Source organism: Ursus arctos, unplaced genomic scaffold (assembly GCF_023065955.2).
Source record: "Ursus arctos isolate Adak ecotype North America unplaced genomic scaffold, UrsArc2.0 scaffold_7, whole genome shotgun sequence".
Lineage (NCBI taxonomy): Eukaryota > Metazoa > Chordata > Mammalia > Carnivora > Ursidae > Ursus > Ursus arctos.
The window spans coordinates 57,532,123-57,558,096 of NW_026623089.1; the positions used below are offsets into that span (position 1 = coordinate 57,532,123).

The following is a 25,974-nucleotide window of genomic DNA, read 5'->3' on the forward strand; positions in this document are numbered from 1 at the left end:
GGGAAATAATTTAAATGTATTGAATTTGCTTAAGAAGTGAGGTAAAGAGAAAATGCCCTTCAGTTTAAAATAAAATTCCCAACAGAAACTGAGAAGATCAAGTAGAAGTAAAAGCTATATCCTTGAGCTGCTGATAAAGAATCTAGCCTGAGGGGAGAAAGTTTTGTTGAGAGGTTGTTACCTGGCAGGAACTTCACATACATTCTCTCATTTCACCCTTAAAGAAACCTGTGAGGAAGGGATTCAAATAACCATCTTATTGGCAGGAAGGGAAACAAATAATTTAAAATTACTCTCCCAAAGTCACTCTGATAGACAGTGTCCAACACGATTCACAATCAAACCTTTCTAACTGGTTCCAAAACCTGGGTTACTGTGCTACCCTACTGCCTTTATGACTAAGGTAAAGGTGATCTTAACGTCATATCCAGAGTTTCTGGATTTAGAGATGTGGTAGCTTAATTTTAGTATTTCTGAACTATCCTTAAAAATTTAGAAAGCAAAATTAAATTCAGTTATAAAGAAGGTAAGATTAAAGGGGGAAAAATAATGGTTTGCTAGGCATTGCACATTGTTTTACAAAGGGTTTCTAAGTATAAACTTCCTGTCATTTACCTATCCTGCTGTTCCCTACTTAAAACTCTGCTTGTTTGGAGCTTGAAGAAATTTGAGTAAAGATAGGAATTCATAGCCAAGTAAACAAGTCAAGGCTGAAAAGCTGCTCCTGTCACTAAAATTTCTACCTGCAGGTCAATTCTTCCATCTGCATTGATTTTGCAAGTTGGCCCTAACACTGACACTTAGAGTCAAAAATGGGACAGGACTGGACTCTAACATAGAACTTTTCTATTTTCTCAGAATCCTTTTAATATTTTATGCAAATACAGACTTGCTTTGCAGTCAGGCCTCATCTGGTTCTCCTATTTGCAAATTTGGATTCATATCCCTCTTTAAGAAACAATTGTTTTGAAGCTAAAGCTATTCATTTGCAAAAGCAGGGCTTTTTGAGAGGTAAGAAGAAAAGATTTTTGAAAAGCAAAAGTCTAATTTTAAAGAAGAGATATAAAATTTATCAGTAACAAATAGATTTAAGAGAGTCTAGAGCAAAAGCTGGACCCCTCTACCCCCCAACCCCACCTCTACCCCATGAGGTATATTGAGTAGTTTTGTCTGTTTTGGAGGGTCAGAGTAACAAAGGATGTCTGAGGGACCAGGCTTGCCTAGACCATATGGGAAAAATGCGTAGGCATGTGAGGCTCTCCAGGCTCTTTCTGGATGAGTACTTTAGTGCTCCATGTAAAGGAGACAATACTAGCAGAGTGTCAATCACTATTGAGTGATAATTTGTCATCTACACTGAAAACATTCTTTCTTCCTGTTGCTGTTCAGGGATAGCCACAGACATATTGCCTAGATCATACAAAAGTGACTCTTCTGGTGTCTCTAGACTTTGCTTCTTCCTGTTGGAACTACTCTAAGGCCAACTCCCTTTTTAGCGACTCAGGAGGACACTTAACAACCATCCCCCATCCAAAAAACAAAAGAAGGAGAGAGACAGAGACAGAGACAGCAGGGCTTTGGATGCAAAACTACTGTGAAGGTAAAGCTCCCCTGCCCAGTGCTGTGGTGGATACAGTTTAACCAGTTTGAAGTGCCTGCCCCTTGCTGAGCTAGACCATTGGTGACGTCTTGTCACCATTTCAATAAGGTATCCCAAGAGAATGCTTTATGGCTTCTGAGTCCTCATTGGCTATCTCACTTCTATCTCAGTTATAACTGGGCAGTGGAGGTACATGGAGCTCGAACTGTCAGAAAGGGATTCTTGTGACCCTTGTCACACCCTTGTCGTGTGGTCCAATGAACCTTTTTATCTCAATTAGAACATTTAGCAAAAACCTGCTAAATATCAGTATGGATTAGAAAACAAGAGGGAGGGTAACAGAACAAGAGAGAGACTTGCAGAAGCCTTGTGCAGAGATGTATTGTCCTGCATCTGTTTGGCCATTATACAAAATATTTAAGTGCACTCTGCACTTGAGGGTAATAAGGGTATTCACGTAGTTGATCAAAATTGTTCTGCCAGCCATGATGCAATGATGATGGATTGCTCCTGTCAGGATAGCCAGTGAGGAATTTCTGCATTAGGTAGCAAAGGGGATAATATGACATAGGCCTGAATTCGGATAGCAATCTAGATTGAAAGAAGAAATATTGTACTTCAGACAGAATTAAACGTGTGTTCTAAAGTGGAGTAGAAATGAAATAGTGGTAAAAAGAAATTAATTCTGTGTGCTTTCCACTAATCACCTTCCCTTCAGCTGAGACTTTAGGCAAACCCTTTTATATTTTAAGCTAGAAAAATACCTTTGTATCCCCCAAAAGGTTGTTCTCAGATTAAATGGAGATCATCCGTATAAAAACAGTTTAAAAATGAAAATTGAAGGAAATATTAATATTTTCCTGAGCTCTGGAGCCAGAAACATGGCCATCGTCCTCTGATAGTCCCTTTTCAAATTACTCACCAAGTCCTACCACCTCTGAACATTCAATCATTTTGTCATTCTGTCTGGACCCTTTACCCTTTCTCTATAAAAATTTTTACTCATCCTTGGGTATCTGTTTGGATGTCACTTCTTTCTGGAAGGATTTTCTCAACCCAGCTTATGAATTAGGTATCCCAGTATATTCACACAGCACCTTATACCTGCCAATAATAGCAATGATTACAACTATTTATCATGTTTTCTGTTAGAATCTAAGCTCTAGGGAAAACCAAGACTATGGTTCCAAGTCTCCTTTCATCACTATGGCATTATGATGCCTGGCACATAGCAGATCATAAGTAACTTGTTTTTGAAGGAATAAGTGAATGAATGACTTTTTCTGAAATTAAAAATTAGAGAGGAATATTAAAATGAAAATGACAAGAGTAATGATTTTAATTAAGAACTGATTAATTTTTATAAGTATTTTGATGCCTAAGGCAAATACACTTCAAAATACGTTCTCAAATTAATAGGTTGGTTTTGATACTTTATTTGATAATCACACAAAGATTTGGGAAATATAGATAATGTAGTGATAATAGATATTGATTTTTATTTTCACAAAAACTTACATTCTTTTTAAAGTTTTTTAAACATATGTAACAGTCAATATAGATCACAAATAAATGCTGTCTGCTAGATTAAATTGTTGCCTTTTTTAAGTAAACTGTATATCCAGCAGGACTCAAACTCACCATCCCTGAGATCAAGAATTGCGTGTTCTACCAACTCAGCCAGCCAGGCACCCCAAATTGACGCTTTTCATATTTCACGGATAGATCTAGCATAATACTTAAGAATACAGTCTTTAGATCTAACTTGGAGAACTTAGGAGTTCATTCTTTTCACCACTTAATAGCTGGGTTACATTAAGCAAGTTGCTTAACCTCTTACAAATGTTTCCTCATTTGATAAATGGAATTGATAAATCCCCCACTGAGGATTAAATGTTCCATACATGTTAAGCACTTGGAACTCTGGGACATAGTAGCTGCTTACAAAATAGTTCTTGTATTATTTTTCGATCAAGGTTTATATTTTCAATTTCTGAACTATCATATTAGAGAAATTAGTATCATTCTTATATTCTTAAATCATTTTGATATACTGCAATATCACAAAACGTTTCTTATATAGCTGCTGAGCCATACTGCAATTAGTATTCTCTTGTTTAATTTCATTTCACCAATATGGAACTATTGGAATTTCTGGATTATAAGAGTTTAGTTCAATGGATTTTAGTCTACTAGAGTGACTTGGTGGAGAGAGTCAATATTTTAGATGCCAATTTACCCTTGAATAACCTATAAAAATGCAGCTGCAACCTAATTTTCAAGAAAGGTTTCTTTGAAACTGACAAAATCATTCTAAAATTTGTCCCTAACAAAACAAACGCACCAAATGGTTAAGAAGATTTAGAAAATGAAGAATATGAGGGGTCATTTTCAACTGGCAGGTATTTAAAGAATTTCAAAGGTATGGTTTTAATCATATGGTACTGCTTCACCAATATGAACACAGATCCGTTGAATGAAAGCAATGCCCTAAAGGAGACCATAATAAATGAATGTATTGGGGCAGACTGTGCAAGGTGACCTCTGGCTACAATTCTCTTTCCAGAGAGCCTCTGTGTTCCTGGCATTTTCACAGCTCCCTTCCGAGGGATTCCTAATGCATGCATTACTGTGTTTAGTTCTATATGACTGCAAATCTAGCCACGGATTATTGGAGCAGGGATCACTTCTCATTCAAAGATCAATAATCTATAAGGATACCAATATGAGAGGTGTATACTCTCCAGTACTGATATTATCTACCATATGTGGTAATTGGCCAATTCAGTCGGATCCTCTTTTGTGGTTTATATAAAAAAGGTCACATAGAAATAGCAATAATGAGGAGCCGTACAGAAGCCAGAAACACAAAGATAAAAGGTAGTAGTGAGGTGACCTTATTAAACAAACAAACAAAAAAAAACCTCTGAGTAAGCAGAAATAAATTTTGAGAGAATGTAGAGTTTGTAATGGCAAGAGAAGACGAAACAATAGAAGCATAGACAGAGAGTGGTTGAGTCACTGTAGAATATTGGATTAGGGAGCAATTTTACCACCTGCTGGTAAAATAATGGTAAAACAGCAAGTTTATTAGAGCTGCAACATTATCTGGATGTGCTGGAAACTTTGCACCTGCCAATTTTAATCCACTATTATGTCACTACTGTGCTCCTGAGGATATTTTGATTCCAAGATTATGAACTAGTTTTGTTCTGGTGTCCCGTACTTTTGCACTAATATGACTCTTTACCATGCCATTGTTATGTATACTGAGAATATGGTGTGTAAAGTTTCTAGAGGCAAACAGAGAAATTTCACAATTCAATTAGTAATTTTAAATACTATAATCATTCTTTTAGGTAAAAGAGTTCTAGCATTGAACTAGTCTGCAGAAATATTAATATTTTTGTATGCTGTGTAAACAGAAAACAAGACAATGTCAACAGCATCAAACTGGATTAGAGAAAATTCATTTCAGTGATCACTTGACTGCTTTTTGAAAATAAGCCTAGATAAAAAATCAATAAACGACGTTTGAAATTGGTATGGATTTTGACAATAGGGAATCCTGAGGGCAATTGAAAATCTAAGGATAATTGTTCATTCTTTTCTCACGAACAAGCTGAGCAAAAATCCACAGGAATTAGTACTAATAAATTTACTTTATGATGAATTTTACATATTATGAATTATTTATTTTTGTGTCCATCTGTCTTCTTTTGCTTAGCATAATATTTTTGGTCTCATCCCTATTGTTGCTGATATCAATAGCACACTCCTTTTTACTGATGAATAGTATTCCATTGTATTAATAAACCACAGTGTCTCCTGTTAAAAACATTAAGGTTTTTCTCACTTAATGGGCTACATTAGCGAGGAAACCATGGACATTCTTACCGACATTAAGTTAGAATTTCTATTTCTCCTTAATAAATTATATTCTTAATAGTGGAATTACAGGGGCATTGGATAATTGCAAGGGCGTATGTTTAACTTTTTAAGAAACTCCCAAACTCCTTTTTGAAATATTTATACCACTTTATATTCCCACGAGCAATGTCTGAGAGTTTTGAATGCTTTACTTCTTAACATTTACGATTGCCAGTTCCCTTCATTTTGCTTGCTCTAGTGAATACAAAATGGTATCTCCTAATGGCTTTAATATAAATTTTCCTAGTGATTAAGATATTGAGCAATTTTTCTATTCTTATTGACTATCTGTGTATCTTCTTTTTCAGGTATCTGTTCACATTCTTTGCACATTTTTTGACCAAATTTTTTGTATTTTTATTGTTGATCTGTAGGAGTTCTTCATATATTCTTGGTAGTAGTCTTTTATTGGATATGTGTATGGTGATTATAGTTTTGTCCCCAATCTGTGTCTTTGGCCTATTTCTCCATTTTCTTAATGGTATTTTTTGATAAGCAGAAAAATTTAATTATGTGAAATCAACTTATAACTTTTTATAGTTAGTGAGTTTTTTTACATCTTGTACAAAGAAAAAATAAAATTAATTAATTAAAAATATTCGTCTACTACAAAGTTGCGAAGATATGCTTCTACATTTTTTCTAGGAGCTAAATGGACACGAGTTTTACATTTAAGTTTACTATCTATCTCAATTAGTTTTGAGTAGTCCAATGTATTTGGAATTTTAAAAAATTATTTATTTACTTATTTTTTTTTTTAACAAATGTCCTTTGCTCCAGTTAACATTTAAAACAATAATTTAGATTTTCCCTCTTTCTATTTTGATTGGTGACTTCTGGTATTTTCGGTCTTGATTTTTTTTTTTTTAATTTTAGCTATATGATTGCTCCTTTTTTTTTTTTTTCTTTTTTAATTGAGTTGCTCTTTGCAGGCCATAGTCATATAATATTCTTACACTGTCCACTTCTGGGCCTTTGATTATTCTCTTAGTTCACCAGTATTAAATAATGTCCTATTAAATTAGCCCAGGGTCTTAATGACATCCCCAAATATAGGGTGTAAGACCATTTAAAGGAATTTATCAGATTAATTTTCTTTCATTTCTTTACAAGGTTGATTTTCTTGGATTAATTAATTTTCACAATAACTCAAATATGGTTATACAGGTCGTTCTTTATTTGTCTTTATTTAATTTTTTTAACTTATAGTTTGAGATACTTGTGGCTTCACCTGAAGTTGTAAGAAACTCTGCAGGGAGATCTCGGGGAGCCTTCAGCTGTGATGACCTGCATAGCTGCAGGGTACTATCACAACCAGGAAATGAGGAACGAAGCAATCCACGGACCAGTTTCACATGCAGTCCTGTGTGTGTGTGCATGTCTTTTATTTATAACCTTTTTAAGAAGGCAAAGACAATTTAAGGTTTTGGTTTTTTTGTTTGTGATTTATCTGGTGCAATATGAGTTTCAGAGAGCTCCTTAGCTTTCTTCATCTCCCCAGTCCTTTCTCATTCTTACTTATAAGGCAATGCATGCATCACTACCTGTAAAACATTATTTTTGTCTCTTTGTATTTGAAATCCTTAGATTGCTCTTTCCTCAAAATTAGGTATTTTTACCCTGACTGAATTGAACAGTTTCTTTTCTTTTTTAAAATCAGTTTGACAAAGATTATATAATAGCAAGCTTTGTTCTTTACTAAAAAAATCATTTTTGAGATTGCCTAGATAACTTTTTTCCCTGTTCTTTGTCACATATGCCATATTTACCACGATGCATTATGTTTATTCGCTGAAAAATCGTCATTTGGTTCCTGATGTCTGTTCTCTTTGTTATCAAAGGATATTCCCTTCATCTTTAGTTTTATGATCTTAGCCAACACTTTCAGTCATCCCTCTCTTTCAAACTTCCTGATATTTGGAGATGTTAAGTTTCTAAGATTCCTTCCCAATCTCTATTTTTTAAAACTTTATTTTTTGTTAGAAGATAAGGTTAACAAAGAGCATCTGTTCCTTTAATTTTGTAGTCCTGCAGAGCATCTGGTAACCCAGTAGGCTATCTATTTGGTTCTTGCAGGGATCTCTAGGTGTTATAAAGAGTATTATTTGTCTTGCCTGGCTGGTGTATAATCAAAAGCCCAAAGATGGAAACACATATGGATGATGCAATGATTAAGGTTAAGATATCTGTGTTTTATAAACAGAAAAGTCAAGTGTGATAATTGCAAATGGGCCACTTGCACGTAAGTTCATGTTGATGTCAGAGTTGTGATTTGCATTTACTGATTTTGGTACTTCATTTGAAATGTTAATGATTCATTTCCACAGGCATTGACTTTTAGAATCTTGGAATTTCCTAAGAGAACAGAAAGGGAGAAACGGGAAATTACAACCCAGACTTTCCTATGAAGCAGCCTTGAATGCAAAAATATGCCAATGTATAAGTTACCATTATAGTAAGAATACAGAAATACAGGTCACATATGTTAAAGTAATTAAACAAGGAGGCCGTTAGACCTAGGTGGTTCGAATACCTTGGCAACCAAACTGAAACCTAAGCCAGTCAATTCCTGTAAATGCCTCAAGGTTAAGAAATCAAAATGCAAGAACAACCAATCACAACAGCCAAGTAGGCTTTCCCAAATAAGGCAACTGCTTAAGTTATAGCCGGAAACGAATTCCACGCTTTGCTTGTACCTTTGCTTTATAAGAGCCTTTCCTCTAGCTCTTGTCAGTGGGGGACTCCCAGCCATTTTCAGTGCAGTGCTGCCCAGTTCAAATTGATGTTTACTCTAAAATCATAAGCTCTTCAAATTTTAATTATTTTAGCTTATTCTTTTATTTAATTTTTTTGGGAAGACTTTATTTATTTATTTGGCAGAGAGAGAAACAAACAGCGAGAGAGGGAACACAAGCAGGGGGAGTGGGAGAGGAAGAAGCAGGCTCACAGCGGAGGAGCCTGATGCGAGGCTCGATCCCAAAATGCCAGGATCATGCCCTGAGCCGAAGGCAGAGGCTTAAGGACTGAGCCACCCAGGTGCCCCAATTTTAGCTTATTTTTAAACACATTATAATTATAGGTAATGCATTTGTTAAAATTTAGGGATCTACGTATATCCCAAAATACACATATGTATATGCTAAATTGGCCATACTTTTTTTTTTTTTTTAGATTTTATTTATTTATTTGAGAGAGAATGAGTGAGAGCAGGACTCCCCACTGAGCAGGGAGGAGGGGAAGGAGCTCAATCCTGGGACTCCAGGATTATGACAGTGGCCAAAGGCAGATGCCCAACTGACTGAGCCACCCAGGTGCCCTAAATTGGCCATACTTTATTGTCATTGTTCCTGGCTTAATATTTATAGCCTTTTTTTCTTGGAATGGCAGGCAGGGGAATTTAACTGAATATACTGTACAAAGGTAATATATAGGATTTCGTGTCAAGAAAAACTGCCCAGTTTAGCAGTGAAACAGATACTGTAAAACATGCTACAACATCATGTCTTGCCCCCAAAAGTGCACAGTTGAAAAGAATATGAACACAACAAACAAACCAGTATCAGTGCCTCTTGAAATTCATAAAGAAAATACTTAAAATGTTTGATGAAAAGCGAATATAAAACATGTTCTCTTTAAAGGATATTTCTGAGTAAACTGTAGAATGCTACCAGTGATGTGATAATTGCCTTATTTTCTAAAAGATGATAAAATACTTTTGTTTTTGATGATGATGTTGTTATTGAGAGTTCCTAAATCTATTAGGTTTTATCAACATCATTTCTGAACCAAAAGATACTAGGAAGAAGCAATTGTAGGATTAGGCCTTTTCATTTTTTAAAATTTTTTAAAAAGATTTTATTTATTTATTTGAGAGAGAGAGAGAGTGAGTACTAGCAGGGTAAGGGGCAGAAGGAGAAGCAGGCTCTCCACTGAGCAGGGAGCCTGACGCGGGGCTTGATCCCGGGACTCCGAGATCATGATCTGAGCAGAAGGCAGACACTTAGCCAACTGAGCCACCCAGGTGCCCCAGATTATGCCTTTTCCAACCTGAACAATCAACCCACTGATTTTAATAGTAAAATACCCAACATGGGGAGACTAGGTGTTTCATCCCCAGGTTAAGGGAATAAGAAGTTGAAACAGAATATAAGTATACTTTATATTTTAGAATGGAAGTGAAATATGATTATTTAATGAAAATTGCCATTTTTAAAGAATTTCTTATAATTATAGTTATTTCTTTTCCCTTGCTATAGGTTAGCTCTTGGACTCTGTTAGTTTCCTTTGATAATGCTTTCATAAAATTCTGTATCTAACTTATTATTGCACTTATTATGTAGTATTAGATCTTCTTTGTTGATTCTGCATCATTTCTATTAAACTGTAGGCTCCTCCTGAATATGAACCATATTTATCTTACTCATCAGTGTAATACTGACCTCTACCAAAGTATTTTTCACAGTGGAAAAAATGAATGCCTATTTTATGGTGTCTTAAAATAAATAATCTTTTTAAAAATATGCAATTAAAATGCATATTTATAATAGGAACATTAAAAAGAATAGAGAAAAAGAACAAAAGTGTCAATTAATTGTCTTATTATCCAGAGATAACTACTATATATTCTTTCAGACATTTTCCTTGTAGATGGATGCCAATATATGTTTTTAAATCATTTAGTATTCCAAAAAGGGATCAGATTATACATATTGTTCTCCAACCTCTGCTTTTTTCCCCTCTATTTAGGCTTTTCCACCCAAAACCTCATTTATTGTTGCTTTCTAAACTAGCCAACTCATGCTATGTTAGCTTTATATTTCACACATATGAAGGTGATCCTTCTTTGGCTAGTCTTATAGCCCAGCCAAACACCTTCATAGGCCTCCTTTTGTTGCAGGGACCCTGGGTCTAGAGCTTGAAAGATGAAACCACCCCATTAGCATTTTGTGACAGTGTTCTCTCACTGGTATAAAATATGAATTCTTCACAACCAGAAAAATAAATATAAAAAAATTTTTAAAAAGAAGACGAATCCAACTCCTGGATTACAAGTACTGTAGGTCATTGTTGTGTTTGGAATACTATGTATTCATACCTTTTTTTATATCACAAAAATCTATTACTGATTTTATATCACAAAAATCTATTACTGATCTCAAGAAAATGCCATTTCGAGAAAATTATGGAACAAATGTTGACGATGAGGCTAAAACTGCCTTCAAATTGCAAAGAAAGGTATACCTATATTCAATAGTTAGCATTCCATCTAGGGAAGATAGACTAATAAAATATGCCAACTAAGTCATGTAAGTCATTGCTTGATCCTAACAATTCTGTTTTCATTCTTACAAAATACAGCAATTTCCTTAAAAATTCAAGTAGTAAGCTGCAGAATTTTGTATGAAAATTGTGTAGACACAAGCCTTTGCTAGTATGGTAAATTACTTTTCTATTGGTAAGAGAGAGGAAGACGCCCTGATAGCTTACATACATACATTGGTTGAATATAAAACCTCTTTCCTATTTTTATAATTATGGAAACAGATTAGGTGTTTGAAGTTCTTGTCAACTATATGTAACCATTATGCATAAGGAAATGAACTTTTAAAATCAACAGCTGAACAAATTCTAAATGAGCACAAGTATGTCAGAAAGATAAACCTAGAGAAATACTTTTTTTTTTTTTTTAAATCTGCTGTGTATTTTTTCTCTGAAACCTGGAGAAATTGTCATAGAGTGGGTGGGGATTGAGGAACTACTTCAGAAAAAAAACTAAAACCTATTGCTGATAATTTTATATTTTTGTTGAAAGTTATGAATACTTCTGATTTTAGATTCACAAATTCTATATAATTTACAAAGGCTGTCGTGACATTTTCTCTAAGAATGAAGAAGTTATGCACCCTCACTCAACCCAATAAAATATCATAAAGATTAAATATTACCGAATATTTAGATAGTCACATGATCTTTTGCAGGATTCAGTCCCTCTCAGGTTGTTAGGTCTGTTGGACAGTCTACCTTTGGTTCATTATCATGTGCGCCATTTCAAGAGCAGCACAACATGGCAAATGCTGCATCAGAATGAACTAGGTGAGAAGATAGAAAGCACAGGTGAGGTAAACAAATCACAGTCTTTTATAACCTAGTCTTGGAAGTGACATCTCACTTGCTGTATTCTGTTCATGAGAAGCAAGTCACTGGATTCAGCCTAAATGCAAGAGGAGGACAATGCGCATATTTGTAAATACTAGGAAGCAGGGATCATTGGATGCCATTTTAGAAGCTGATTACCACACAAAATAATGAGTTGCCCTCCCTATATTTTTTACCAGCCTCAAGGATATATGTCACTATATAGAGGGTTACCATTTCACTTAGGTCATTCTCAAACACTCCTAACACAATCATAAAATTCTTATCTTTTACATCAGGCAAAGAAACTATAGCATATATATATATATATATATATATATATATATATATAGGTACATAGCAACAGTGAAAGTTCTTTAAAGATTAGTATTCATCAGTCATCCTTTATAAGCGTATCTTCAATGTAACAATATTTGGCAGGTATGTGTATATAGGTATGTGTGTGTATTTATGTGTTTGTTTAACTCTGTAGGGGGCACTGGAGAAAAATTCTACTATTTAATAAGGGGAGATGGATTCTTGTTAATTCATTCCTGATTTATAACAAATATGTATTTCTTTGGGTTGATAAACATTTTATTGAAGTGTAACATACAGAGAAGTGAAAAATCAGATGTACAGCTTCATGACTTTTCACAAAATGAAAACACCATGAGATCAAGAATGGATAACATCAGTTGCCAGAGGCATGCCTGGTGCCCATCCAGTCATTAACTTTCTAGAAAGTAACCATCATTTTCTACCACTATCTTTGCCTGTTCTGGCTGCTATAACAAAGTACCATAGACTAGGTGGTTTATAAATGACAGAAATTTATTTCTCACAGTTCGAGAGGCTGGAAATCTGAGATCAGGGAGCCAGCATGGTCAAATTCTGGTGAGAACTCTCTGGGGTTGCAGACGGCTGAATTCTCCTTATATCCTCACATGGTGCAGAGCAGAGAGCTGCTCTCATGATTTCCGTAAAGACTCTGATCCCATGCATGAGGGTAGCCCGCATTAACTCATGTAATGCTGATTACCTCCCAAAGGCCCTGCCTCCTATTCCCATCACATTGCAGAGTAGGGTTTCAATACATAAAAGGGGAGGGGGACACAAATATTCAGTCCATAATAACCACCATAAATTAGTTTTGTCTGTCATTTTTCTGAAGTTTATATAAGTGGAATCAAGTATGTACACTTTTACAACAAGCTTGTTTTACTCAAAGTGGTTTGTGAAATTCAACTATGACTTTTTGTTTAGCTAGGTTCATTCATATTTGTGCTTGGGAAAAAAGTATTCTGTTTTAAGATTTTGGCAATTACTATTAGTGCTGCTGTGAACATTCTGTATACATACCTTTTAGCATATATATGAGTACATTTCTGATGGATTTATATACCTAGGAGTGTCCTAGGTCATTAGGTATGATGCATTCAGTTTTAGAAGATATTGCCAGTTTCTAAGTTTCATCTTAATTTCATATCCATAAGAGTTGCTTTTTAAGTTGCTCCACATTTTAGCCGACACTTAATAGTAATTAGTCATTTCCATTGTAGCCATTCTAGTCAATGTTAGTGGTACTGCATTTTAATAGCTATTTCCTTGATGTGGATTTTGAGAAGTTTTTCAAATATTTAGTGACCATTTGAATTACCAATTTTGTGAAATAATTATAAAACTCTTACTGATTTTTAAATGAATAGTCTGATTTTTTTATTGATGTGGGATTATTATACATTCTATATGCTTTTCATTGGTGAGATAAATGTATTATGGATATCTTCTTTCACTCAGTGACTTGCTTTTCACTTGTTGGCTTTTTTGAGAGAAATAATTTTTTATTTTAATAGAATTCAGTATATCAGTGGGACTTTTCCTTTATGGTTAGTGGCGTTTTTTCTTGTTTGAGAAGTAATTGCCAAACCTTAACATCAAGATATTGCATAGAACTTAATTGTTTTTCTTTTTATATTTAGATGTACAATTTACCTGGAATTGACTTTTAACTATGTTGTGAGATAAAGGTCAAGATACATTTTCCCCCATGTGGTTATCCTATAGACCTGTTAATTACCAATTATTAAATCAACCATCTTTTTCCACTTCAATTCAAGGTCAACTTTGTCATCAGTCAAGTGACTATATATATGCCAGTCTGTTTCTGGACTAACTTGAGAATCGACATCTTTACAATACTGAATCTTCTAATGAATAAACATGATAAATTGTATTCATTGCCTATTGCCGCATAACAAATTATGAGAAGTTTAACAGTTTAAAACAAAACAAATTTTTTATCCTGCCATTTCCATGGGTCGGTAGTCTGGGTGCAAATTAGCTAGATTCTCTGTTCACAGTCTCACCAGGCTGAAATCAAGGTGTTGGCCAAGACTGGTATCTCATCCGAACCTTGGGGAAGTCATCATTCTCATTAGGCTGTGACTCTGAAAACCTCAAAGGATCCAGTGATTAGCACACATTGCAGGCTGTATTTCTTTTGATCTCCCTGGATCCCTCTCCTCTGTTTATACTGCGAAACCGTATTTTCTGTTTGTATGTACTTAGAAGCAGTAGTGTAGCATTAAGATAATTTATTCAGTAGTGCTAATTTGGTCTTTTGAAATCTGAGAGTAAGGAGGAGTAGAGAGAGAATGGGGGCTTTTTCCTATAATTGTGAAACTCTTAACTTTCTCATTGTTGGAATTCTTACAAATAGAGCTAAATCATACACATATTTGTAGATAATTGGATAATAAGTGCCTGTTTATTTACTGTAGTTTTGCAGTGAGCTTCTCTAGTAGAAGGGGAGGATAAAATAAAGTAACTTTATTAATTTAAAATATACACCCATTCCAGACATTTCATTTTGTTTGCCCTTTACTCTGAAATGAGTGGTGACTAAAACCACTCATTATATTGTATGAATATATCTTAGTGATATATTGAGGGAAAATGGCATTAAAATCAGGAGCCAAGAAGTCAAGCTCTTGTGTCAGGTTACATTCTTAAACATTTCTATTTTGGAAGAATCCCCTCAACCCCTAAAATGTTTTAGAGGGATGACTACTGGCTATTAGGACATTTCAAATGACTTCATCAGGAGTGAAGGAAAGTATTTGATGATCCAGTAAATCTTGTGAGTTTTGTCCATTATGAAATTTTCTATATGGAAAGACTTTTTGAAATAAAGTTAGATTCAGAAAATAAAATCACGGCTAAGAACTAAATGTACACTGCTTTTGAAAAACCATTAGGACTATAAATTTCAGCCTACAGTACCATTTAATTCCTAACATAGTATGGTTAGCTTATATCTTAGGAGAGCCATGTCTTCTCTTTTGGAGTTAGACATTTTAGGACTTTAATGAAAACACATTAGTTACCTTTAGCTAAAGCCTTTTATTACATCCTTTTCTTAATTATGTTAAAGCATAACAGAGCAGGTGAGAATTGCCATCAGTGTCTGACTCTTCTCTATACCTACCTTGTAGGAAGAAAAATTGAAAAGAAATTCCTAACTTAAAAGCAAATATTTTGGGAATAAAATTGTTGCAATACACATTATTATCATGGCAAGCAGAAAAATGTTATATGACATTTCCAAATACCAACCCTTGTGGAGAAAGTATCTTGTACTAATTAACACTACCTGGGTAGTGGGAAAAGCATGGACTATGAATTATGGCAGGTTTAAGTCTGAATCTCCACTGGATAAATCTTTGTTGAACTGAATACTTCCTACTTAATATTAATCTGATAATCTTGGGCATTTATATCTGACCAATAATTGGCAGGCTGGGTAATTTATATTTATAAACCTCAGTTTCTTCACCTGTAAATTAGATTAAATGAAGATTTACAATTGCTTTTTGGCAATCCTAAAACCAAAAAACCCTATGAAAAACAGAGCCTGTTGTAAATCATTTGTGTGGTAAGTCATTTGGTGGTAAAACATGTGTGAAGTGTTACGAGGTTAGTGAGAGTCTTTTTTTTTAATCCTATCTAATGTGAATTATCATAACTTTGGTTCTTGAACTATTAATGTAATGGAAAGAGAAAGAAATGCATTAGTTTTCTAAACTCCAAAAGTATATAAATTCTATTATATATTTTGGGCCATAGTTTCTATAAAATGATACAGATGTATACTTACTTTTTATATATAACACAGTATCTAGTATACAAAAAAATTCTAACTTCCTTTCTGCTACTTGGTATTATTCTTTAGATATTTACTAGTTTTACCTGGCTCATATTGATTTTTCCTAATCTCCAGAAACATTATAAACAAAAAATTGTGAGCCAAAGATACATTTAAGGGATGTTCTAAAAGTCAGCTTAAGGGAATTACGGATATTTTATGAAGGATTTTTTTTTTTTTTTTTTGTATCTCAGAGCTGAAAGCAGGAATGATAACCCAAATATCTAATTATGTACATCTCAAATATAGCAAATCAAGAAAATATAATAAAGTCAGGACAGTAATTATCAAGTAACTTTAAAAAACAAGGATATTGACCAGATGAACTTGGTCTAGAAAAGAATACCCATTTAGAAAATAATGAATTTTATTTTGACGTATTTGCTGCTATGTGAACACTGTAGCGTTTTAGCGTACTCATTTGTTTTCGTGCCCTTCTGCTACATTGTAGGGCCTTTGAGAGTAGGATCCATTTCTTTCTTTCTTTCTTTCTTTCTTTCTTTCTTTCTTTCTTTCTTTCTTTCTCTTTCTCTTTCTCTTTCTTTCTTTCTCTTTCTCCCTTCTTCCCTTTCTTCCTTTAAATCCCACTTCTTTAATACACAGCAAGCACTCAATAATTTTTCCATAAATGAATAAACACATAAATGAAAACACAAAAAAATAAGAGGATCATTTTGGACTCATGTCAAAGGACAGAGTTTGAAGTACAATACATTGAAGCTAAATCCAGATATACAACTAGCGGTGCAGGGAGTGAGTACACATTTTGAGTGTGCCAGGGCTCTTTCTAAATGCATCAGGTACAGAGCAGTCATGACTCCTGGTTATATACTGCTCTCGGGTGGAGTGTCATTTTCATAAAATTTCTAAGAAGCATGAATAAAAAGAAGTCATATAGAAGTAGAAATCAAAGAAGAAAAGAGGAATCAGGCCAAAAGAAAAAGACTAAACAGAGTCGACGGGTACCATGAGAAAGGTGGAGACTGCTACTTTCTAGCAAAATTTTCAAGACTCCGAAAAGAATAGCTCAGCTCAATATATTTTTATCTCATTAAGGTCACCAATTTTAATTAAAATAATAAAGGTCCAATAACCCATTGATTGGACAATAACCTAGGTCATAAAAAATGCAAGGCTTTCTTCTGTAATTTGTACTCAACTCAGAAGCCTCTGGCCTCTGTCTCTCATAAGGCAAATCCCAAAAGACAAAATAACAGCTTTCAAGCACTGTGATTCTAAATATAAGGTCTTCATAAAATTGTGCTTGGCTAACAAAATTGAAGCACGTACCCACACTAAGCATTATGCATAAGGTGTTTTTCGTCTTTTTGTTTTTTCCCCACTGGCTTGTTATGCTGCCTTGTTAATACATTCAAAATGTCTCCTTTGAACTTGGGATTCATAAATTTATCTGACCCATCATTCATTCATTCAGCTGTTTTGTAAAAAATGTAAAGGAATTATGTTCATAATTTTCCTGAAAGCTACTGATAAGTGCTGTTTGGTTAGATAAGTGACACAGTGAGATTTAGTAATAGCAGTATTGAATTTAGAGTGAGATTTAGTCAGAGATGACTTTATGGAGACCAGAGGCAAGCTCACTAGTTGTTAAGATGAGTACAGTTATCACATCTTTTGGACTTAAAGATTAACAAGCTCATTTTTTTCAGGGCATCCAGAAATTGATCAGGATTATGCTAGCTGGCTTTTGCTAACATGGCCACAAAACACTTAATTTGAAAACAATTAAACTGAATACTTATTTATGATTTTGGTCACAGAAGCAAAGTAGCTTAAAAAAAAAAAAAAAGAAGCAAAGTAGCTTAGAAATAATACTAACTAGCTAGTGAACTGGTCTTCTCCTAGGAAAATTTGTGTGCTAAGCCAGGTTATAATTAGAAGGTGGCTTGGTGAATGCGTATTCAGAGACAGAGTTGGTTGCATGGTCTAGCGTCATCAGTTTTATGTTACCCTCAATACGGAGAAACATTGGCCAAGTGAATTCACACTACCTGGTTAGGATATTTGCTCTCCTAATGACCCCTTTTGTTTTACTCAACGAGGGTAAACTTCAGTGTGATAAAGCTGTATTCTCCGAATTATAACCACAATCTAGTTATGCCTAAGACAATATCATGGACCTCTTAGCTGTGTTTAAAATGTGGACAATTTTATAGAAATTTTTCCAACTTATTTCTGCATCTGGTTAATCTTATCCATGTGTCCCTATTCGTGGGTATCTTTCTTGTTAAGTCTTATTAGCAACTATATTGTAGCTATCTATTGCTGTATAACAAACTACCCCAGATCTTAATGGCTTGAAAATACATTTATTATCTCACAGTTTCTGTGAATCAGGAATCCTTCAATGATTTAGCTGGATAGTTTTGGTTTAGGTTGTCTCGTTAGGTTTCGTCAGTGCCTTGGCCAGAATTAGAGTATATGAAGACTTGACTGGGATTCAGGAATATGGTTCTAAGATTGCTCATGTTGCTGTTGACAGTAGGATTAAGTTCTTTACCATATGGGCTACTCACAACATGTCTTTTCCCACAGAAGGTGATAAGAAAGAGAGAGAGAAAGGAAGGGAGAGAGAAAGAGAGAGAGAGAGAAACACAAAAGAGAAGCTACAGTTCTGTATAACCTAATCTCAAAATCCCTGCAGTTTTTTTCAGCTCACACAACATGGCGTACCTACTTTCAAAGCCACTCTCATATTTTAAGTTCTTATCATTGTAGCATTATACCTGTTTTATCAAAATATTTATTTGCTATTTATGGTTGCATAGTGAAGCACACAAAACTTAGCTTTTTAAAACAATATTTGTTATCTCACTGTGTGTGTGTGTGTGTGTGTGTGTGTGTGTGTGTGTTAGGAATCTTGGAGTATCTTAGCTGGTTGAGTTTGGCTTACGGTGTCTCATAAGGTTGCAGTCAAGGTATTGGGCCGGATTATAGTTTTTGAAGACCCTAAATGGGACTGAAGAATTCACTTCTGAGCTCTCCTATGTGGTTTTGGAAGGAGGCTTCAGTTCTTTGCCACTGGGCTTCTCTCATAGGGCTTATCACAACATGGCTTCTTCTAGAACAAATGATGAGAGAATGAGAGAGAGAGAAGAGAGAAAGAGAAAAACCTAATCGTGGAAGTATATACCATTACTTCTGTCATAACTTGGCCATACATTCCAATCTTAGTAAAACATGGAGAGAGATTCCACAAGGTAGTAGATTCCAGGAGGAGGCAGGGATCACTGGGGATCATATCAGAAGCTGGCTACCACAGCTACTGTGGATGTGGCTTGTTTAAATTTAGGAAGCACTAAAATAGAGCAGTTAAAACGTGGCTCCCTATTCTGGAAAAAAATGGTAATTTCTTAAAAAAAACAAAAGCTAAATATACACTTACCTTATGATGCAGCAATTATATTCTGGGAATTTATTTCAGAGAAATGGTCATTTAAGTCTATGCAAAAATATATACATAATGTTCATAGAAGCTTTTTGTAATAGTCAAAAAGTAGAAATGCTCAAAATGTTCATGTGATTGGTTAAGCAAACTGTGATTTACCTGTACCATGAAATACTACTCACCAATGAAAAGGAACAAAATATTAATGGGTGCAACATCTTGAATGAACCTCAGGGCATTAGCCTGAGTGAAAAACAATCAATCTCAAAATTTACATACTGTATGATTCTACTTATACAGGATTCTTGAAATAAAAATATAGCATGGATAACAGATTAATGGTTGCCAGGATTTAGAGATAGTCAGGGAGAGAGAGTGAGTGTGACTCTAAAAGGGTAGTCTGAAAGAAATCTTTGTGGTATGGAATAGTTCTGTACCTTGGTTGTGGTGGTGGTTACATGAATCTACACATGGGATAAAATGACTTGAAAGTACATACACACTTTGCACCAATGGCAATTCCCTCGTATTGATATTATACTGTAGTTACATGTAATGTAACCATTGAGGGGTAAAACATGAAGGGTGCATGCCAGCGCTGTGTACTATCTTGCAACTTCCTGTAAATATACAATTATTTCAAAATAAAAGATTAAAAAATAATGCATGGCTCTTCAAATCAGATAGTGTTCAAACCCCAGCTCTGTTACCTATTAACTGTGGATAAATTGCCTAACCATTTTTATTAGTTTACAAGGTCACAGTTAATTTGTTAGGATAATTTGTGGTGACAAAAATTTTATGTGGAGGCTAGAAAGAAAACACCTGCAAGTGAAAGCATAGGAGGCTTAAGATTTTACCTTTTCTTGCTTCCTACTTTTCAAATCTGTACAAAAGAGAGGTGAAGAGATGGTGTGGGAGGGGCAGAGGGGGACAGTGAAATCCTTCCAGAATTTCATGGTCAATGGATACTTTACAGCTTGTGTTATTCTTACCAGGGAGTGGCATTCTTTTTGTTTATTTGTTTCAAATTTTATTTAATTTACAGTTAGTTAAGACATCGTGTAATATTGGTTTCAGGAGTAGCATTTAGTGATTCATCACTTACATACAACACCCAGTGCTCATCACAAGTGCCCTCCATCACCCCAACTTCCTGGGGGTGGCATTCTTGAAACGTTGATTTTCCTTCTTGGGTATAGCCATGGCATAAGCCTTTGATACTTTAAACTATTGGTCCCAGTTCTTATGTTATTCATATTTCAGTGGTCTTATTTAGTACCATTAGTAATTTCATCGCGTTTTATCTTAGACCTTAAATTATATTTTCACTTCAAATCTTTTTTTTTAAACAACTGATAATAAATTTATTAAAAGGTTGATTTAAGTATCAGTAGTGGTGACTTCAACCTCCACTTGTGGCTCAATACTGATGGAAGTAATCTGCTTACCAGTCTCAGAAGGACTGTGCAAATCAATGCGCCATTTGTGGATCCTCACTTGAAAACGATACCAAGTCTTAGAACTTTCACCACGAGGAGTTTTTCTTGTAGTGATTCTCAGAGTCTTGGTGGGCATCTGGACTGGTCCTTTCACTTGAAGATTCTTTTCCCTTGCCCTCTCATCAGGTTAGGGCATTCCTTCTCTAAAGATTTTACCCTGCTACTGGCTCGAGTAATTCTAATTTGGTGAATAACTTCTGGTTCCACAGGTGTCCTTCCCGTATCTTTAAAAGCCACGGCTGCGGTGCGGCTTCCTGATGCACCTGTTTCTCTGTGAGAGGGAACAGCAGGGAGTCAGGAGCTGCATCAGAAACTCTGGGCAGACAGAGCCCCAGTGCAGCTGGACCGTGTCTTCCTCGAAGTGTAGCTAGCAGTCTCTCTCTGCCACCACTTCAGGAGTGTGTGTAAACAGTTACCATATATTGTTCTGTTTATAAATTCTTATTAACATCATTACTTCCTACTTTTGCTGTTCTAATATTGATTTACAATCCAACATTTCCACTTCCTCAGCCCTAGAGATGGACTCGTTTTGTGTTTTCAAATGTGAAAGGAGGAGGATACCTGTAAGTGGATGCTTTTAAAACATCTACTCTTACATAATCACTTGCCTCATGTGCAAAATGGGAATTATAATATCTAATTTAAAGAGTTACCATGGGGATCAAATGAGATAATGTTTGTAAATGGCAGAGCACATGGTCTGTGTTGGCTTAAACATTGAATTAACAGTAACACGATGTGCCGGCACCTATATTTTCCTCTGCTACTGTTTCCCTTCAGATTTGTTCATGAACATTCTGTGTTCTGCACTGGCTCATGATGGCAGTCATCCATTCAGCCATTCTGAAGTTGTGCTACATTTTCTGGGTCCTGTCACCTCCTGTAGGTTCCTTCACCGACTCATTTCTTGCCCATTACTCTGTGCACATCAGATTCCACTGGGTACTGAAGCCACATTGGAAAGAGATCCTTCTTCCCCTTTTGTTCTTTTCAAGTATTGAGTTACACTCCACAACAACAGAAAGTGTCCCTTTTTTCAGAGTCACTCATGAGTCACAAGTCTACAGGGAATCAGGCCGAAGGCTACTTCAAGGGAAATCATCACACTATACTGAGACTCTCCTCTACCCTCGGGCCACCAGCCTGCGTTTTTGGACAGATTATGCACATCGCTTCTATTTCACAGAGAATGAGTTCCTTTCTAGGAGGTTGCTCAGTTCCTCAAACAAATAGACTTCTTGTTCCAAAGAGACAAGGTTAATACGTTCCATTACAAAATCAGAAGGAAACACTATTTTCTTTCTCTTTTCTCCTCATTTTATGTTCAGAAAATCCACTAATTGGATGATATGTATATTATTTCTCTCTGTCCTGACATGCCTAAATGATAAGTAATGTGTTAGAAAATTAGAAACTATCCTAACCAAACAGCTGTATTATAAGAGACAATAAGAGACAGGAAGCAACACTTACTTCTTGAAACAAGGAAGAATACATTGTCTTGAACTCTCTAGGCTGCCCGTCCCACCCCCAACTCCGCCTCTCTGTCTCTTCATATGTATATAAATTTGTATATATAAATGCAGCAAAAGTAAATTTAATGCAACTATCCCAGTTTACTGTCAGACACAATATAATGAAGTACACTTAACTAAGATTTTATGTCTTTACTGTCATATCAACAATTAACATGATATTTTCTACAATTTATATGCTAGGTAAGGATTTAACCTCCTGCTAGCAGATACACAAATATTTTGTATGAAGGAAAAGCAAGCACAACTTGAGCGGGTGTAACTTCACGCTGCAGATTTCAATGGGCACCATTTCTTTCATTTAGCAGGTGAAGGGTAATGTTACTCTGAAGACAGTCAAAGAGGTGGAATGTTTGCTACCTCTGTGTGTTTGGCAGCCTGCCAGCATCCCTGGCAATAGAGTCTGCTAAATTTCTTTTTCTTATCATTTTTGCTCTTGTAGACTACTGAATACAATGCATAGAAACACAATCCTTTCAAAATTACACAGCCTCCAATGCTCCTTACAATGTTTTTGGCTGCTATCAACCAAAACCCCAGCTTCTGCTGACTTCCCATTTTAAATGACTCTTAAAATAATTTCTTGAATTCCACTTTCATGAAGCAATTCTAAGGGAGAAAAAAGAAATCCCCTTAAGAAATTTGGGTAAATATGGCCAAGGGCCAAAGCAGAAAATGTGCTTTGCAAAGCAGTAGCCTGCCATTTCTTACATATTAAACCCATTATTGTGAATTGGGCTTTTAGTCACTTCTTTCTTCCTGAAACATGTCTTACAGCCGTAGGCACTTGGAAATGCTCCGAATTAAAAAGTTTGGGAGTCTTAAATTAGTTCATGGTCTGTGATGGGTGAGTCCAGAACTGATTTAGGAGGCCAAGGTGGGTTAATACTACTGATTTGCAAGATGGTTTCAATATTTCTTCTCATCAGCTTAGCTCATACCCGATTATAAGATAATAAATTATGCTGGAAATCATCTTATATCTATTTTAAGTATTAGTACAATAATACAAATTTTCTCTGACATGTAAATGGTATAGCTTCTTAATTTATCTTAGCTAGTATGATATATGAATAAATTACTATTTTTTGCTTTTTAATTTTAAAATCTATAATCTATATCAAATACCCCAAAGCAAGTAAAGACATTTGGAATACTATATGGGCATTACAATTTATGAGGATTGCTTCTCTTCATCTGCAAATATGAGGATACCTATTATTAGAATAAATATTTTCTGTCTATTTAAAGGTAATCTAAATATTCTATGAAGTTATAAGTAGAAACTCAGTAAAGGAAGAGCATATTCTTGAAGGAAACTATTTTAATGAGAAATTTGCAAAGGGATTGTGATAAATGATACATTTATAGGTTGTAATGGAACCATTTGTACAACATAGGGCAAAAAGGACATCTCTTGTCATTCTTGTTTTAGTGATAGTTTCCTCAGAGAAAGCTAAACTTTAATAAATACATTATGCAAATACTAAATGGAAATCTTCACAACATGCAGCATTGAAAGCTATAGCCCTCAGTTACTCCGGTTTCACCTTCCCATTCTTCCCTTTTGGTGTGGAGGGGCTGCTCACAGCACAACTCTCTCCCTAAATAATCTCTTCGCAGATGCTGCCCATGTCTGCTGTCCCCATATCTGAAGCCCCTTAGAGCTTTGATGTGGAGAAGGTTGAAGTGTTACATTATTCATTTTTACTATTTCACTTTTTATATTCTCCATGAGGTCTGGCTCTCCCTTTGGAACTCAGCATCCGTTATATCTTTATGCCTTGGCCAAAACTTCAATTTTTTTAATTCCTCAAACTGCTGTCTTTTCCTGTGTCGATAGTGTTTCTGTTGCTGCTGTGCTGCTGCTTGGAAGCATTCTGGGAAGGGAGCCAGCTCCAAATTTACATTGGTTATAAATCAGGCAATTCATTAATGATACAGCATGACCGAAATTTCCCCAACCATTGCTTCCCTGAGAGTTACCACTTAGTCCTGTAGATGTCCCCAGAGAGCTCTCTGTTTATGGGAAGTGTTCTTTCTACAATGTAAAATCAGAGAACATTCCAGGGTGGGTAACCCACCCAAGAACGTGGCTTCCTGTATTTACAGAGGCTTGGGTCCTAGATAGATGTTATAATTCTATCATTTTCAGTGAGATCATGCCTTCAAGACATTTTGTAAATAAACTCTATGTGAATTGTTTTGTGAACCTCATGCAGTTATGTTGGGTCCTTTTTGTCGTTGTGGTTTACCCCATCTGCTTAGCATAGTTTTATGTATGTGCAGGACACACTGATATCCTACCTGCCTTATAAAAACCCATATTATGTTGTTGTAGTTAGTGCTGTTTTAGAGAACACATCATGTAAATGTAAATGTCTGTGAAAATAAGTGTACCAAAATGTATGTATTTATTTAGGCTAAAGTTATAATTACTGGCTACCTGAAAATAACATTAAAGCATCCATTAAAAGAAATATTCACACTCAGTGGCTTTTCTCTGGAATTGTGAAGTAGGCCATCCTCTAAAGAAATTCTTTTTTATTGCTAAGCCTAAGAGATCATGTAATAACTGGAGATTTTCTTTTCCTTATCAGGATAAAAAAAGTACTCCTTTATTTTTAATGCAAGAAACTTTGACCCTATTGAGGCTCTATTATTTCAGTAAGCTAAGATTCTGAATCTGATGTTTTTATTATCTTGTTTGCTTTACTCGATTATAGGAAGATAGTAAAAGATCATGGTTATTTTTCTCCAATAACAGCTATATATTGAAATCATGCTCCCTAGCGTACCTAAGCTTTTTCTAGCCATACATGGCACAGTTGTTTTTCAGTGCCTAAAGATCCTTTCCCATATGTATTCTTATTTTACTCCAGCTTGTTTGTACAATGCCATTACTTTAAACGGTCAATTAAAAATTAATTTAACACACCTTAGATGTTATATGCTAGATGAATTTTCTTACAAATCTATATCAAGTAATATATTTGACTATGTTTTCAAGCTATGAGAGCCAGAAAACAGAATGAAGTTAGAGAAAAGCATTCTTAGCTACTACATATTTCTGGTTTACATCTCTCTCTGTTTTGTCTCTCTTACTCTCATATAAAAGTCACTTAGAGTATAGACTGAAGTGTTTATTAAATCATATAGAAAATGCATAGATATTTGCCACGACATATACATATTTCAACCAATCATGAGAAACACACGCTCAAGTTGTCCTGAGTCCACACGGCTTACTATCCTATAGTCCCAATTTGTAAGCAGAACCTAACTTACTGCTATAAAAAATGGAGATATGGAAAATGTGCTTATCTCTGACTCTTCTATTCTTCTCATGCCTCTTAAAACATATTGCCTTTTAAGATGCCTCTAATGTCTGCATCTTCTACCTTCTATCCACCCACTTCTCCACACTGATCTTTTTTATTGTTTCTCAAACATGCCAAGTATGATCCTACCTCAGGGCTTTGGCAATACCTGTTCTCTTTGAATTGCATCTTTTTATTCCAGATGTATGCATGCACCTCTCCCTCATCCCCCTCACCTCTCTTCCACATGTACCGTATTGGTGAGATGGACCTTAATCTCCTTATTTAAAATTCTAACTGTCCGTTGTTGTGTGCACTCATTCTGTTTACCCT

General features: G+C 35.2%; 1 protein-coding gene and 1 pseudogene across 9 annotated transcripts in view; one reads left to right on the forward strand and one right to left on the reverse strand.

The window, feature by feature from the left end:
* CTNNA3 (catenin alpha 3) overlaps positions 1-25,974 on the forward strand; it is a 1,640,794-nt gene that overhangs the window by 1,352,757 nt on the left and 262,063 nt on the right. The gene's annotated exons all lie outside the window — the stretch shown is intronic.
* On the reverse strand, positions 20,665-24,056 carry LOC113259261 (40S ribosomal protein S20-like; annotated as a pseudogene).